Source organism: Sander lucioperca, chromosome 13, assembly GCF_008315115.2.
Source record: "Sander lucioperca isolate FBNREF2018 chromosome 13, SLUC_FBN_1.2, whole genome shotgun sequence".
NCBI lineage: Eukaryota > Metazoa > Chordata > Actinopteri > Perciformes > Percidae > Sander > Sander lucioperca.
The window spans coordinates 7,947,297-7,962,661 of NC_050185.1; the positions used below are offsets into that span (position 1 = coordinate 7,947,297).

The 15,365-nt window shown below is 40.8% G+C and overlaps 1 protein-coding gene across 3 annotated transcripts in view; it reads left to right on the forward strand.

Annotated features, from left to right (window-relative positions):
- The window catches only part of flrt1a (fibronectin leucine rich transmembrane protein 1a), a 70,479-nt gene that overhangs the window by 13,793 nt on the left and 41,321 nt on the right, over positions 1–15,365 (forward strand). The window contains exon 1 of one of the 3 annotated variants that reach the window (XM_031311051.2): positions 13,568–14,214. The exons of 1 other annotated variant lie outside the window; for it this stretch is intronic. The gene's annotated coding sequence lies outside the window, so the exon portion shown is untranslated. Of the gene's footprint in view, positions 1–13,567; positions 14,215–15,365 lie in introns of those variants that run through there. One more of the 3 variants, XM_031311052.2, reaches the window with a different exon arrangement.

The window sequence follows — 15,365 nt, forward strand, 5'->3', positions numbered from 1 at the left end:
ACTCTGAAGCTTTTCTGCCTCCTCTGTCATAAAACCATTTGATGTAGGCTAGTGGGAAATAAAGGACTGTATTGCACTTGAGACTCACTGCCTACATGCATAGCAGATCACTGGATCGATAGCTGCCCACAGTTTCTCTCCCAAGTAGCTCCCGCTGGGAGAGCGAGTGCTGTCACTGAAACTGCTCCCTCAAATAACACAGTTTCAAAGGTGCCTAACATGTCCATATCCCACAACACTTCCACTGTTAAATTACAGATAACAATATTGCTATACATGTACCCTCTCATTTCTGTTAGGTGGACTCATTAAATAGCCTAAGCATTGTATCTGCTGTTCAGTTATTGTCAACCACTTAAGGCTAGCGCTACTTCATAATTTCTCAGGCCTTCTTAATTCATATACAAATATCCTGGATAGTGCTCTGCTTGTTATTATTCATGTCTTAGTCTTGCATTGCGAGACCTTCCTCCACAGCGCTGCGAAGGAGGGTCTGGCTAGTCCACACAGCATTCTGGGATTGGAGAAGACACAATGATAGTGCCTCTGCAATATAGCCTCGGGAAGGAACTTGTTTTGGTGGAACATGTGTACGTTCAAAAGTTGTTTTAGTCCTAGAAAACTCCGATTGGACAGATAGTCTAGCTAGCTGTCTGGATTTACCCTGCAGAGATCTGAGGAGCAGTTAACCATAGTCCTCATAAATCCACCGGAGTTTAGAACGCCAACACAAAGAAAGCAATAGGTGAGGGACATCCGGCCAAACATTAGGGACATCCGGCGGAATTTCAGGCAGCACCTGAACAAAACCCCGGAAATGAAACGTCCTCGATATAGACTATTCATGACCAAAGGCCAAAGAGTAGGTGTAGAACACTGTTAAGCAAGTTAAAGAACAGGTTTACAGGAGATAAAAAGTACAACACAGCCACATTAAGATTTACAAATACTGTAACAAATGTAAAGTGTCATGTAGTTACTTTTTTACACCATGGCACCCACTGCTATAATTATTATGAGTCATATTTCTGTATTTCTGTATCGCTCGCTCTCTCTCTCCTCGCCACTGTCGCACCAAATGATTGCTCTTGGGGGGGGGAATTGTTATGTCTCTGTAAATTATAGAGTGTCTAGACCTACTAACTCTTTAAAGTGTCCCTAGATAACTTCTGTTATGATTTTACAAAAATGTAATTGAATTAATAGGTGTAGGCCAGGGGTGGCGAACCTGTGGCTCTTGAGCCGTATGCGGCTCTTTGCCTGCTCCTGTGAGGCTCTTACTGTGTGGCTGGGGGCTGTGTCATTGGTTGATTGTTGTTTTTAACTTTTCTGAAACATACAGTATTTCAGATAAGTAAAAAAAACACACATTTGAATGCATCTGCCAATACATTTGCCAATTATTTTAAAATGGAAAATAATGCAGCAGAGTTTTGAGGACAGATTCTGCAACCTGAGGAAAAACAGCGGCCACAGATCACCTTCCTCATTAACCCTTTCACTGCTGAATCCGATTGTTTGAAAGCCCCTTTAGTGACAAATGAGTGAGAGAGTTCTTCGAGTGGCCACAACCGAATTCAAGCAAGACCTGAAAAGGACTGTGGATAACAAAGACTGTCAGATTTCCCACTGAGTCAATCTAAGTGAGAAAAAAAACTATGAAAACTGCTATGTATAATGACTGTCATTAGATCTGGAAGACACTGTTGCTGTTGTAGTGTGGACGTGCATGTTTTGTGTGGCTTTTTGCTATGGTGCGTTTTTTTTTGTGGCTCTTTATACCTAACTGGTTGGCCACCCCTGGTGTAGGCCAACCCTCAATCACTCAGAAAAACAGCCAACAGGTACAACAGGCAGATATACGGATACATATTTAACTTAAAATAAACAATGAATACAATTTAATACCCCAACATGTTACATGTATTTCTTTCACTTTCTTCAAAATTAAAATGAGCATATAATATTTAAGGTTCATTAGGACAAACAAGCAAAACAAAACAAAAGGTTGCATGTGTTTAATTGGTACATTGATGTGGTCCGACTGCACTGACAGCTTGCTTCTTTTAATGCATAGCAGATACGACCGAGGCACATCACACATATATTATATTGGGAATGTAATATTTTGTATGTTGGTTCTGATTGCGTCCAGTCAGACTGGGCTGAGATGTATCAGCCTTTCTCTGAGCTCTGTTTCCAGTGGCAGGTCTTTCCTTCGCTTTCTCTGACAGTCACTATTTCTTTTTAATGCTGAGCTGCTGAGATACTCCCAAGCCAGAAAGCGCATTGTGTTACTATGACAACCGGCAACTGTGGGTTGTCATGGCATTAGCTGCGGCATAACTGCATATTAAACAGTTCTCAATACGGTGATTTTGATATTTATTGTTCCGATATGTTTGAGAACATTATAGTTTGTGTGAATGTAAATGTTTTTTAATGTGGTGAAACGTAATTAAAAACGCAGAATAAATGAACAATGATATGATAAATCTTGCGGTGCCCTTGGTCCGTCCTTAAGGCACTCGAGGGTGCCGCGGCACCCACTTTGGGAGCCACTGATGTGGAAACTGGAAGCACTGGCTTTAGTTCTGAACTGGAAGACGCTCTAACTGTAATTGTGAGTTAACAAACCAACATGCCTGTAGGGGAGCAATCAACCAAATAAGCAGCTGTGTGCTTTTTAAAACTAATAATTCAGTTTTATATTTATATCCCATTTGTTATGAGAGTTTTGTGTATGAACGTAGCCTACGACTGCTCTCTCTCCTCTCTATGCTGGGACACGCTGTGATACACACTGTATGCATGTTGTCCATGTGAGGAAGTACTGGTGATGTATGAAGAGAGAGGATTTCCTCTTAACACTCACTCACCCCCCCCAACAATATGCATCTGTGGTAATTTTGTCTCCAGTATTTCTGTCCCGTATGTTGTTGGACAGAGTAAGTCCGCTCAGTGGAGTGGAAAATTACATCATTAATTAGAACTCATCAACAAGGAATCTTTGATAAGTAATTTAGCGGGTCTTCAGCGGTTGTGGGGGATGAGCTTCATGCTGTGAATAACTCACCCTCTATAATCTATTAAAGAATAAGGCTGGCAATATTATATATTTTGTTATATATGCTGTTCATGAAATCCCATTAAAAAACAACGCCTTAGTCTGTCTCTCACTGCTTTCCGATTTCCTGACCCTGTCTTTGGCTCTCAGTCTCAAGCCCCTTTAATTATCAAGTCCATCCCATTACTTTAAATGTAAGTGTCCTAGAGGAATAAATAGTGTATTTGTTAGGGACTATTTTCCGCAGCGGATTAATACACATTTGATGCACTCGTGAGTATTTCCAGCAGCAAGACGGTGTGTGTTGGGATTGACTCAGAAAACTTAAAGTGCCCAAGCCTGGCATCACCAGACTTATTCGAAAATGTGTATTAGTTTGGAACCTCTTAGTTAGTTAGTTTTCGATTTCAACGACACAGACCAAAATGCCTTTGCACGTAATTGAATAGAACCTCAACCAGTCAGAGCAACGAAACAGTGTAGCTCTGAGGGAGTTGGGGCGGTGCTTGTTTTAAAGCAGGAAAAACATGACAGCCTGATCACAAACTTTTTGAAATTACAGCTAAACAGTACACAAACATTTTAGGCGAGAAATAGACAATACAGTAACAGAATCTTGATTCAAATTTCTTAATGTTTTTTTTTGTTTAATGTGAGGGAACCAGACATATCTGCCAGAGCAAATAAAACATGAGCTGGCAGATTCATCTGGTTTACAGGCCCATATTTATGGTTATGAAGAAACATCGTACTAAACAGTGTAGCTCACTGATGTTTAATAGATTTATTTAATAGCCATAGAGCTCTATGGCACAGAGGAATAGCATATATTATTAGGCTTTAACTACCAAACAATATTTATTAGTATTGTCAAGTCATTGCTGGTTTTGGTCTTTTCATGGGATTTGTTGAAAATAAGAAAAAAACAAAATATCTACAGCCTTATTACCACTGCTGACCATCCACAGGGGGTACTGCTGTGCCCAAACACCTCTTTAACCCCGAGTTTTTCTTCTCTTCCTCTCCACCCTGCTCGTCCTGCTGCGCCAGCCTGCTCTGTGTGCCAAGAATGCTTCACATCTGCCTCTGCAGGGTACAAATGATGGCTGCGATGTGGATTAAAGAATGTGTGCCTCTGTAAATATTTGGTTGTGCCTCGTGAGTCCTGTGGGTAAATGTCACTCTATATGGCAAAATAACAGAAGGGCTGACTCTCGACAGTAACACCCCCCCCCACTGCCGTCTGAAGGAGTCCAGCCTGACTGTAAGTCCTCTTCCCCCTCAGGAAGAGGATCCCAGGAATATTTAGTGAAGAAACAAGGTCGTAATAGATGAGACCAACATCACTTTTATGAATATATATTAAATTACCCACAAGGACAAACAAAACATTCCGAGCAGTTGGGATTCATTAGTCAGCAGGTCATGTCATTTAAGTTGAATTTGACAGCTGCTTTGGGTTTAATTGAGTGGTCAGACTCATTTCATCCAGTCAAAATGACTGTTATCAATGCTGTAATGGATCACTACCCTTTGCGGTATACAGTAGTTAGATTGGTTTGTAGATCGCATGAATACGAAAAAAGGATATTAAAGTCTAAAATGAACATTTTACTCGTCCCTTCCTTCCACGCCTGTTTATCACCATTTTCTTTCTCCAGCCATAAGACCGATTTCTTTTTCCTCCTGTGTGTTGAGTGCTGATTAACATGGTTTGCCCATCTATTGCTTATTTTATGTGTCTCTAATGTATACAAAAACCAGCCAGATGAATGCGTTAAAGGGAGAATGAACATTGCAAATGTCTATGTAAATGGCGAAGAGGGAGACATGATTGTGCCCCATAGAAAGGTGATGTGGTTGGAAAGCTGACATTGTTATGCTTCCCACAAAATCCATTTTCTTTCACATGACTGTGAAATGTCCTGACTTCATAAGCAGTCCTTTGAACGTTACATGCTTTTCTCAGTTTTATCTCGCTGTTTAAAATTGGTTGATGTGACAGGTAGGGAAAGTTCAGCTTCACTTCTTTAATCTTTATACTGTAATTCTGAATATGTAAATGTGTTTCAGATGAAGAAAACTGTGAGCCATTTATAGGAAAAGCCCACTGTTGCAGGCTTCACACACTGTACGCTAAATTTATTATCCACAAATTATTCTGTAATTGTGTTTTATGAGGTACTTGTATTAGATCTTGAGGGTTTTTGTGGAAATGTACTGCAATGATTTATACCTTTTTTTCAGTTCCTGGGTTTACCTGAAAGGGTGTGAAGAAATCAAGAAACACACCATCCAAAATCTTGATCTATCTCCCTCTCTACAGTGTTTTTGGGCTTCTGTGGTATCGAATGTTTCCAGTGCTCCAATGACGAGATGAAGTGTCAACCAATCATGTTTTGGTTTGACCATCTCCGGTCACCTGCTCTTTCCTCACAGCTCCTGTTCGGTTCCGTCGAAAAAATGGAAGAAAAACATATTCTCGCGTTTAGCCAGTTCCCAGTGCTATTTTTATACTTTTTTTATTTTTATTTTTACCGCGACATTAACTTAAAAAATGCAGTTTGGCAGTAGGAAGAGTAGGTAACGTATATATTTTTTTAACGCACAATGGCTAGCTGTGGTACAGTGTTATTTAGCTAAATTAGCTGTTCTATGTAAACTGTGTACACACACAAGCCCATGACGATAAACTACGTCAATGAGCAACACCACAACGGCAACAATATAGTTGGCCACTCTTGGCCATTTTGTTAGCTTTGTAGTGTGACCATACGGTTAAAAGAAGACCCTAAGAAAAAGTTTTTTTAATCAGCTTTTTTACACTTTCACACTATTTTCTGCCAGTGTTGTGTGTTGTAGATCAGTGTTGTTTTTTCTGTGCTCGTTTTCTCACTGGTTGTCACTTATTTGCGTGCACCAATCAGGTTTTAGCAATACTCCAATCAGACTGCTGTGGGTTATTTGTTTGTGTTGGCAATCAAATCTGATCAAACCACACCCACACAGTCTTGAACAGATTAGCTCATTTTGTTATTAAACTCTTGATAGATAATACAGTACCTAAGGATATTTTTCCCCCAAACTTTAACTCAATTGTTAAAGTCTGGCAATGATATACTGTACGAGTGAAAGGCAATGTCTTTTTTTAAGCCAGTAAGGTTTAATTGGAGAGTAACATCTTGTATTATCTATGCTCTTGCAGTTATTATGGTTAAATAAGTACTATTGTATTGTATAGCTTCAAAATATTTTACTGCAAATTGCCTACTAAAAGCCAGACTATTTGTCCTTCTTTGCCTAGTCTCTTTAAAAGTAGGATGACATTCTACAAGTTTCCAGCCAGACTCACACCAGGTCACAGCTACATGTTGTGTGTTCACCACTGGCTCATCAGGACGACCCAGTGCTATCATTTAGTCTGCCGTAATTACGGAAGAGACTTGCCAGATGAGCCAACTCTTTGCCAATTTTGTGTGGTTTTACCGCTGACATGTGTGACCAGTGACAGATGCAGCTTATTTACTAAAGCGCACATGATCATTTTCATGTGTTTGTGTGTCTGCTTTTCAGTCAGCTCTCTTTTCCCTGTGGCGACAGAACTGTGGCTACACCCAACATCACGTCAACTACTCATTCGTGGTTGATCATTGGTGGAGTCAGCTTCATGCTCCCAGTCAACACAGCAATCAGTGTCTCTGTTTCCCATAAATCTAATATCTGCATGTCCCCATCTCCACTACAGTCACCTCTGAAGCAGCCCCACTCCCCTGTGCATAATAGATCTTCCTTCTCCCTCTTGCACTCAAAATTCCTTGTGTCATTAATTAGGGTTTCTCTATTGTAAATGATCATTCTAGCCACACAGATTTGTTACATTCATTGTTAGGCCCCTGTGGCTTTGACTCTTGCACTCCTAATGGTCTTATTAATGCTTGGCTGTAATTTAAGTTCATTCTAGCATTACACTAAATGCAATTTGCCTTCTGTATGAGAACGTAAGCTAAATGAGTAAATGTTAATCAGGATTGTCCAATTTAGAGGAGCCTTTGGTGTTTGTTTTCTGCATGACGGTGGAGAATAGTTGAATGGAGAAGAGGATACAGTCCAGGAAGATGACACTGATTTAGTATCTCTACCAATGTAAAAGTCTTTAAGCAGACTCAGTTGCTTTCTTGATCTTAAAGATTTCAGTGACAGCCCTTAATGCAAATATTTAGTCCATGCTTTCTTTTCAATTCTGACATGTTCCTGTTTCAAATTGCTATTAACAGCTGCATCAATACTGCACTTTCTTTTGGTGTGGTCATTAAGGTTTTCTACCTTGCCTCACGTGGTTTTCAAAAAGTCAATATGAACCATTGTAGCTGTTCTGAGGCGGCAGTGTGAATGTAATCAATGTCAGTTTTCTCACCAGTGTTCACAGCTTTAGACAGACTTAAAAGTTAAGAAAACACAGGAATAAGTGCACCTTTAGCCTGAAAAGACTCCCTGTTTGCGGTGAATCGAACCTTAAACAGGCTAAAAACCTGTTAACAAGAAGAGAAGTGCCACCCATTGGTAAGGGGGATTTATTACCCAGTCAGGGTGTTGATTACATGACAGTAAAGACAAACTAAACTACCCTTCACTCCTCGGCTTTGCATGGTTTACAGCCTGACCTGACATAAATATCACTGTCGGCTCGCTGCTGAAGCTTCTTATAAAAGAGTGGGATGATAACAATTACTGAACAGTAACACCGCAAAGGTTTTTTAGCTGTGAATAACACAGCCATGATTATCTTTTTTTGTTTGCATTTCCTCCATTATAGAGCAAGCTACAATACCACCATATATTGAAAAAACAACTTAAGTGTGCAGTAAAACCAATGGTGATGTCTTTAACATGGGCCAAAGCCTTGTAGACGTTGTAGTCAACTGTATTCTGTAATATAACGCCCATATGCGCCTTCTCTTTCCCCCTTATTCTCACTATCTGCTACTCTTGTTTTCCCACTGGGTAGAGGAGCTATAAATTAAAGTGGGGAATTACTGCTAACTGTTGGAATAAATTAAGGCGCTTTTGCGTCTGTAAACACCGTCTGACTGCGTAATTACACTCCCACTCCCACTGAGACGCCATGGGAAGGGAGGATAAGGAAAGAAATGCAGCATAGATGGAGAGCAGTGGCAATGGGTGAGAGGAAAGATGAACAAAGTGTCAAAAGGGCGGTCCTGCTGAGTCTTGGACACTGCCTTAAGGCACTCATACAGATTTGGGAGGAAAGGTGACTTTGAACATCAGGATCTCAATCACCATATTGGTAATTGCATCTTAATGATATAAAGCAAAATACTGAAAACTACCTCAAAATATCATTCCCAACTACTGCAAATTGCTGTTTCCTCTGAAGTAGTCTGGATCAAAGGAGGTAGGCTACATTTTCAGGATAATTGCCTGACGTGTCCCTCACCTTCCGCTCTCTGTGTGTTGCCCTTCTCAAACTCTGTTCATCTCGGGACAACAACCTTTGAGCTAGCAAGCTACACGCTGAAAATGGCAAGTTTTTAATAAAATTTGGATGGTGCAATAAGGCAGGCCTGCTTGGTTCTTTTGGGGAATTATTGTAAAGATTTACAAAGAATATGTTTAAGCATTTACTATCTAACTGGGACGTTTTGGGATCGATTCGCGGGGATTGCTGTGGATGAAGTACACACGGCGACACACTGGTGAGAGTAAATAACGTTTTTGTTTTTTTCAATATTTTATTTTCAGATTTCGATTATACAACAGTGACAACACACAAACAAAACAGAATATGTCACCACCATACAATACAAATACTTTACGGCTGTCAGTTTACAAAGTAACAGTCTCTCAGACAATATGTGACAATATTTAAAATATCATGAGTGAGGCAGAATACTGTATAGGTAGAAAGTATATACACAGCTCTTACTCATCTATACCGACAGGTCCAGGTCATGGAGTAATTTAGCAATGAGCCAAAAAAGGGCCCCAAATTCTCAAGAAGAGTTTGTTCTTCAGATTAACCTTGTGCAGGCACAGCCTTTCCATCTGTATAATATACACCATTTCCTTAAGCCATTGTTTAAAACAGGGTGGATGGTAGACTTTCAAGACAGGAGAGTGAGCTTCTTAGCCACTAGCATTGCTAGGTGCAGAGCGGCTTGTAAATCACGTGACAACTCAAAAGTTCCCGTAGAGCAACCAAAGATAGCATGTGCATGATCAGGCAGAATGTCTCTGGAATAGGCTTTAGAGAGCCTCTCAATTTCTCTCTGTTTAGTAATTATATAGTGTAGGGCAGAACCAGAAAAGGTATGCTAGTGATCCTTCAGCCGAAAGGATCAGATTTAGAAGACTCTGATGGGAAGATGCGGTTCAGTTTTGTTTTTAAATAATGCAGTCCATGCATCACAATACTGGATTAGCCTGTACCTCGAGTTAATAGAACAACAATGGATCCCTGGGTAGGCTCACCATTTTAATGGCATTGACTCGTCCAATCATGGATAAGGGTAGCATCCTCCAGTACTCAATATTTGCTTTCAGTTTTTCTACTGACTCCGTGCAGTTAAGTCTAAAGAGACGCTCTGGGTTCTGGGTCAACTTAAGGCCAAGATAAGTAAAACAATCCTTCACAACTCTGAAAGGTATTTTTTAGGATTTTTTGATCTACTAACTGCATGAATTCGCTTTTCCCCCAATTAATAACATACCCAGAAATTTCTCCAAAGGAATTTATGTAATTTAATAGGATGGGACAGAAACTGCTGGGTCAGATAAACAGACACAGAGGTCATCTGCATATAAAGCCACATGAGTCTCTGCGGCACCAAGCTTGATACCTTTAATGTCTGGGTGTTTCCTGATGCCAACTACCTGGGGCTGTAATGCAATGTTAAAAAGCAGAGGAGACAAAGGGTTCCCTTTGCGGACACCACATTGCAGAGAGAACGTGCTGGATTTATCCCCATTTTTTAGTACAAAAGATTGTGGGTTAGTGTATAATATTTTGACCCATTCTATAAATTTATCACCAAAGCCAAAAGAGCAAATTACGTTTAACCATGTATCCAGCTAATTTAAATAGCTCACGTTACTGTATTGTGTGAACAGTTAACTTCATTTAATATTGTATGTGGCGTTTTCTTTTGCGGAGTGCAAATGTTCCACCAAAACAAGTTTCCTTCCCGAGACCATTTGCAGAGCCGCCGTCTCTGCTTCCAGAGCTTAGCGCCGCCCAATATGATTGTGATTGGTTTAAAGAAGTGCAAACAACCCAGAGCGTTTTTTCTCCTAGCCCATGTGTTTGTGGTGTAGCCAGACCTTACTCCACTGCGCTGTGGAGATAGGTCTGGCAATGTGTATTCTATATCGATAACGTTTCACTTCCAGGATTGTTCAGGTGCTCCCGGAAATTCCGCCCGGATGTCCCTCATTTTCGCCGGATGTCCCTCCCCTTCCGCTTTCTTTGTGTTGGCATTTTAAACTCTGGTGGATTTATGAGGACTATGGTTAACTGCTCCTCAGATCTCTACAGGGTAAATCCAGACAGCTAGCTAGACTATCTGTCCCATCTGAGTTTTCTGTTGCACAACTAAAACAACTTTTGAATGACAAGTTCCACCAAAACAAGTTCCTTCCCGAGGCTATTTTGCAGAGTCCCCTTTGCTCCGTGCGGAGCTTAGCACCGACCAAGACGATTTTGATTGGTTTAAAGAAATGCCAATAAACCAGAGCACGTTTTTCTCCCATTCCGGAATGCTGTGTGGACTAGCCAGACCCTCCTCCGCAGCTCTGTGGAGGAAGGTCTGGCAATGTGAGACTACCTCTGGAATTACCTGCAGTCTCTATCTCAGCATTGTTTAGGGATTCTTTACATATTTAAAGCGCTTGGGCCTTGTGCATTTTCATCTGAAGAAAAACCTGTTGAACATCACAAAACACTGAAGCCCTCACTCAATCTGCAGTCTAATTACAATATGGCCATGTTAATGGCAAATCACATTTAGCAGCACAATAGTTCATTGGATGGACTGAAAGCCACTTTATCACAAAAGGATCTTAACAGCTGGCTATAAACAAGAGCCAGATACACTCGGCCTTCAAGGACAGCACCATCATCTGCCTGAGCGTATGGCAAACCACAGAGTTAGCCTGTATTATGAGGACCAGGTAAATTGAATTAGCACATTTGAAAACACCCACATCAACCGCTGACAAGCCATGCACTCAAACAAGGTTGTAGCCAGTACAACCAAACTGAAGTAGTAGTTCTTTCAGTGCTTCAGCGTGCAGCCCAGGCAGCTAAATAAATGAAGGACAGAGTCCATAAAGCTCAGCTCACCTTACTATATGATTGTACAGCAGCTGTAAAAAAAATCTACACTCAGCCTGCAGAGCCACTAAAATGTCTGGACCTGCCAGCATGACAGTGATTAGACTTATCGACAGTGCTGGAATAAGTATTCAGATCCTTTACTTAAGTAAAAGTACTATTACCACACTGCAAAAATACTCTGTTACAAGTAAAAGTCCTGCAAGTATGTAAGTTTCATCAGGAAAATGTACCTAAAGTATAAAAGTACTTAATGCTACAATAAGTACTTCAAATCCTCGCATTTTTAGAAACGATCAAAACAGTTCTGTCAATTAACTAAGTGTTTAATTTTTCATTTCAGCTGGACTTATAGATATATATTGTTGGGTAGTTTCATTTTGAATGTGCGACAATCATAATGTGTAAAGTCACTAGTAACTAAAGCTGTCCGGTTAATGTAGTGGAGTAAAAAGTACAATATTTCTCTCTGAAATGTAGTGGAGTAGAAGTAGAAAGTGGCATGAAAAGAAAAGACTCAAGTAAAGTACAAGTTTCTCAAATATGTACTTAAGTGCAGTTCTTGAGTAAATGTACTTTGTTACATTTCACCACTGCTTATCGATGACTTGCATGCACATAATAGATAGCTCCTCTGCTGTGCCGGTGTAGTACAGTATATTTCTAGTATGTCTGCATGTAAGGAGCGTTCACATTCAGCACAACACATTCAGCGTCACACAGTTTACCAGGGGCATGCACCTTTGATAAGCAACTGTGACAACTACAAACTAGTCTGCTTACTCACCAACCCATACATAAAAATCACCTGTCACAACATTTTTAGGAAATTGTGGCAGCTTTAATGAAAAGGTTTCAGTTTTGTGACTCCACAGTGCATATATCATTCAGATTAGGAATATTTGGCTGCATATCCCCCGTGCATACCAGGGAGACGTCAAGCGAAGAGACAAGGCCTGTCATAGAGCTGAGAAATAACACTCCTCAAACAGGTTTAGTTTAGGTTAAAGACATCCTTGCCTTTCTGTCTGGCTTCATCTCTCAGTGAGGAGAGCCACCCTTGTAGGTTATTCGCTCCAAACACCCAGTCTGTTCTGCTCTCTGTTCAAAGGGCTAAGGTTATCATTTGGCCACGCTGCAGCACTCTCAGATGTTACAGTAATTGTTTCTCCGAGAAACACTGACGTTTTAATGTACACACAAAATTACATCAAATGCACCGAGAGCACAGGAGAAACAGTTGAGTGGCTGCATTTTTCATTTTTCAAGGTCCTACTGAATCATTAATGTTACACGCCGATGCTCTGCATTATAATTATAAGAGTCACTGATCTTTGCCTTTTTTGTGTAAAATTCTGCTTTTCTACACAAATCACAAGCCTGGCTTCTCATTGAACATGATCGAGGGACATAAAACAATATCAAAACTGTAGAGACAGCACATTTTGCGTGTGCTTATATAAGTAGGGAAAGAGGCTAAAGCTGTGCCACACCTAATCACACTAGCTGATTCATGGAGCGCTCTCAAGCAGACAAGTTTTGGTTTTTGATGCACAACTGAAATGTAAGCAGCTGGTCTGAGCTTAGGGATTCACGACACTCTGTCCACACAGGGCTCGGACCCTCCCACATGCGAGCCGTGGTCCACATCACTCCGGGGACTGGAGCAGATGTCCAACCAATTTGTGGACCACTTTGAAAACGCTTGCTGTCAAGGCTCGGACTAACAGTGCCATGATTGGACAGAATCATAACCTGCCCAACACGCTGCGTAGATCAGAGTGGAGCTCTAATTAAAAAATCTAAAAAACATCCATCAGTCTGACAAATAGGAAGTGAGACTAACACCAGCCAGGGAAAAATATGTGGGCAACTGTTGTTTTTCCAGAATGCAACTGCAACAGACGATTTTCTAGACAAAACCACTGGGCACAATGGATGGATGGATGGATGGAGATAGATAGATAGATAAAGAGATAGCTGAATGTATAGTTAATTTACATGTGTAACATTATTAATGATCTGTATAGCTTATTTTGCACAAGTTCCCACTGCAGTTAAAACCCAGCTGAGTGAAAGAAAGGGAAAGAGAGACTTGTGAAATATGCACCGTGTCTCACTGTTATTCAAAGGACACATAGAGGAAGGCTTTCACAAATGCGTTCCAGCCTCCTCCTCTCTCTCTTTTAATCCTCTCCATCCTTTACGCCTCATTCTTTCTCTCCTCTGCTCCTCTTCTCCAGCCTCAGCCGGCAGATTGTAGCTCGAGATTTTTTTCTTTCAGAAAATAAAACACGTTTCAGCGCCTCGGGGGCAATTTATTCAGTGCAAATAGCGGATATAGCTAAGGGACCGCACACTTTTTTTGCAAAGGTGCACGGATGAGCAAGCACGGACCGGTCCGGTGAGTAATTGACATAATAAGGCGCACAAGTTCTCCAGCGACTCGGGCACGTTTTATTTCTCAGTATTACATACAGTATAGCCATGTAGTGCCGCAGCGGGGAGATAACCGGGCGGAGGGAGCAGTTACAGAGAGGAGACAGAGAGAGAGAGAGAGGGAGAGAAAGGAGCTGGCAGCACATGATCACACAGGCTATCCAGTCACTGATCAACTGGAGCATTCATAATTGCGCTTGCGACAACATATGGGAATACAACAAGGCGAGATTGTGGTCACACCTGCTTCTGGGGGACACCGGAGGACCCGTGCGGGAAAAAAGGGCGGCCAAATCTGAGGGACTTTGCATCAAACCCAGCCGAGAGAGAGCGTGGCATCCGAAGCACCATCCGGTAGGTGAGCCTTGATTGAGGTGCACTGACTGCCAATATGCTGTTCATCATCCGATCTGGCCAAAATAAAAAAAAAAATCATCTCATCAGTGTTTTATTGCGCGTTATAGCCCCAACAAGTATTTGACACACAATTGTCTTACGGTTTAAGAAACAATCAGGTCTGTCTGTGAAACAATACAATCGTCCTTTTTTTCAAATATGCCAACCACTTGATTAAGGATAGTCTACGTTTTTTTCCACTGAATTGCCGGCAGTCACATATATAAGCTTCTGGTTTTGAAGGCCCAGTCTGGATATAAATCCAAACAAAGGAGAAGAGACAACATAAAAGCTACAGGGATTGGGCAGTGATGGGCATGCAAGAGAAAAAACAAACGGCATATTGAAGCCACAAAATGTAAGTTTATAATTGTGATATTTCAAACACCTTTGCACTTGCAATGTGTATTTAATGGAGTAAATGTCTGGATTTTAGTTACAATTCAGTGAAGAACAATCAAAACAATGCGTTTATCAATCATACACTTAAATAATATATAGCCTACTATTTTGGTTTAGGGTTAAATGATGACTGTAAAGTTGGTATAATGTATTCTGAATAACCTGAAGGCATACAAACACACACACACACACACACACACACACACACACACACACACACACACACACACACACACACTCCACCCCACCCCCACTGCTGGGTTCCCATTGACTTATCTGACTTGTGGATAGAATGACTGCATATATTACTCCTGCAGCAGTGCCTCCCACCATGCATGCCCATTAAATTGTCATTAAGTTGGTAAAACAGTTGGATGTAATAACGCTGCGAGCTGAAATCAAAACGACGTTCTGTAAATCTAAACATGTAAAATAGAATTATTATTATTGCGGTTTAGAGGATCAGTCAGGGACAGTGCTCATGTGTCCACTGCTTGCTTCATGCACTCGCTGAGCTGATCTAGAATAGAAATAGAAAACAAGTCCAATTCTAATAGTTTTAATCTGTGTCATCAGTACAAAATTCAAGCTGTTTTTTCATGTAAATGTTCTGTCAATATCAACCACGGCTCTTTCAAAAACATTATTAAAGGATTTTGGGAGATGATGTCGACCAAACAGCCACATTTGCTATGCAGCTCATTAAATAAT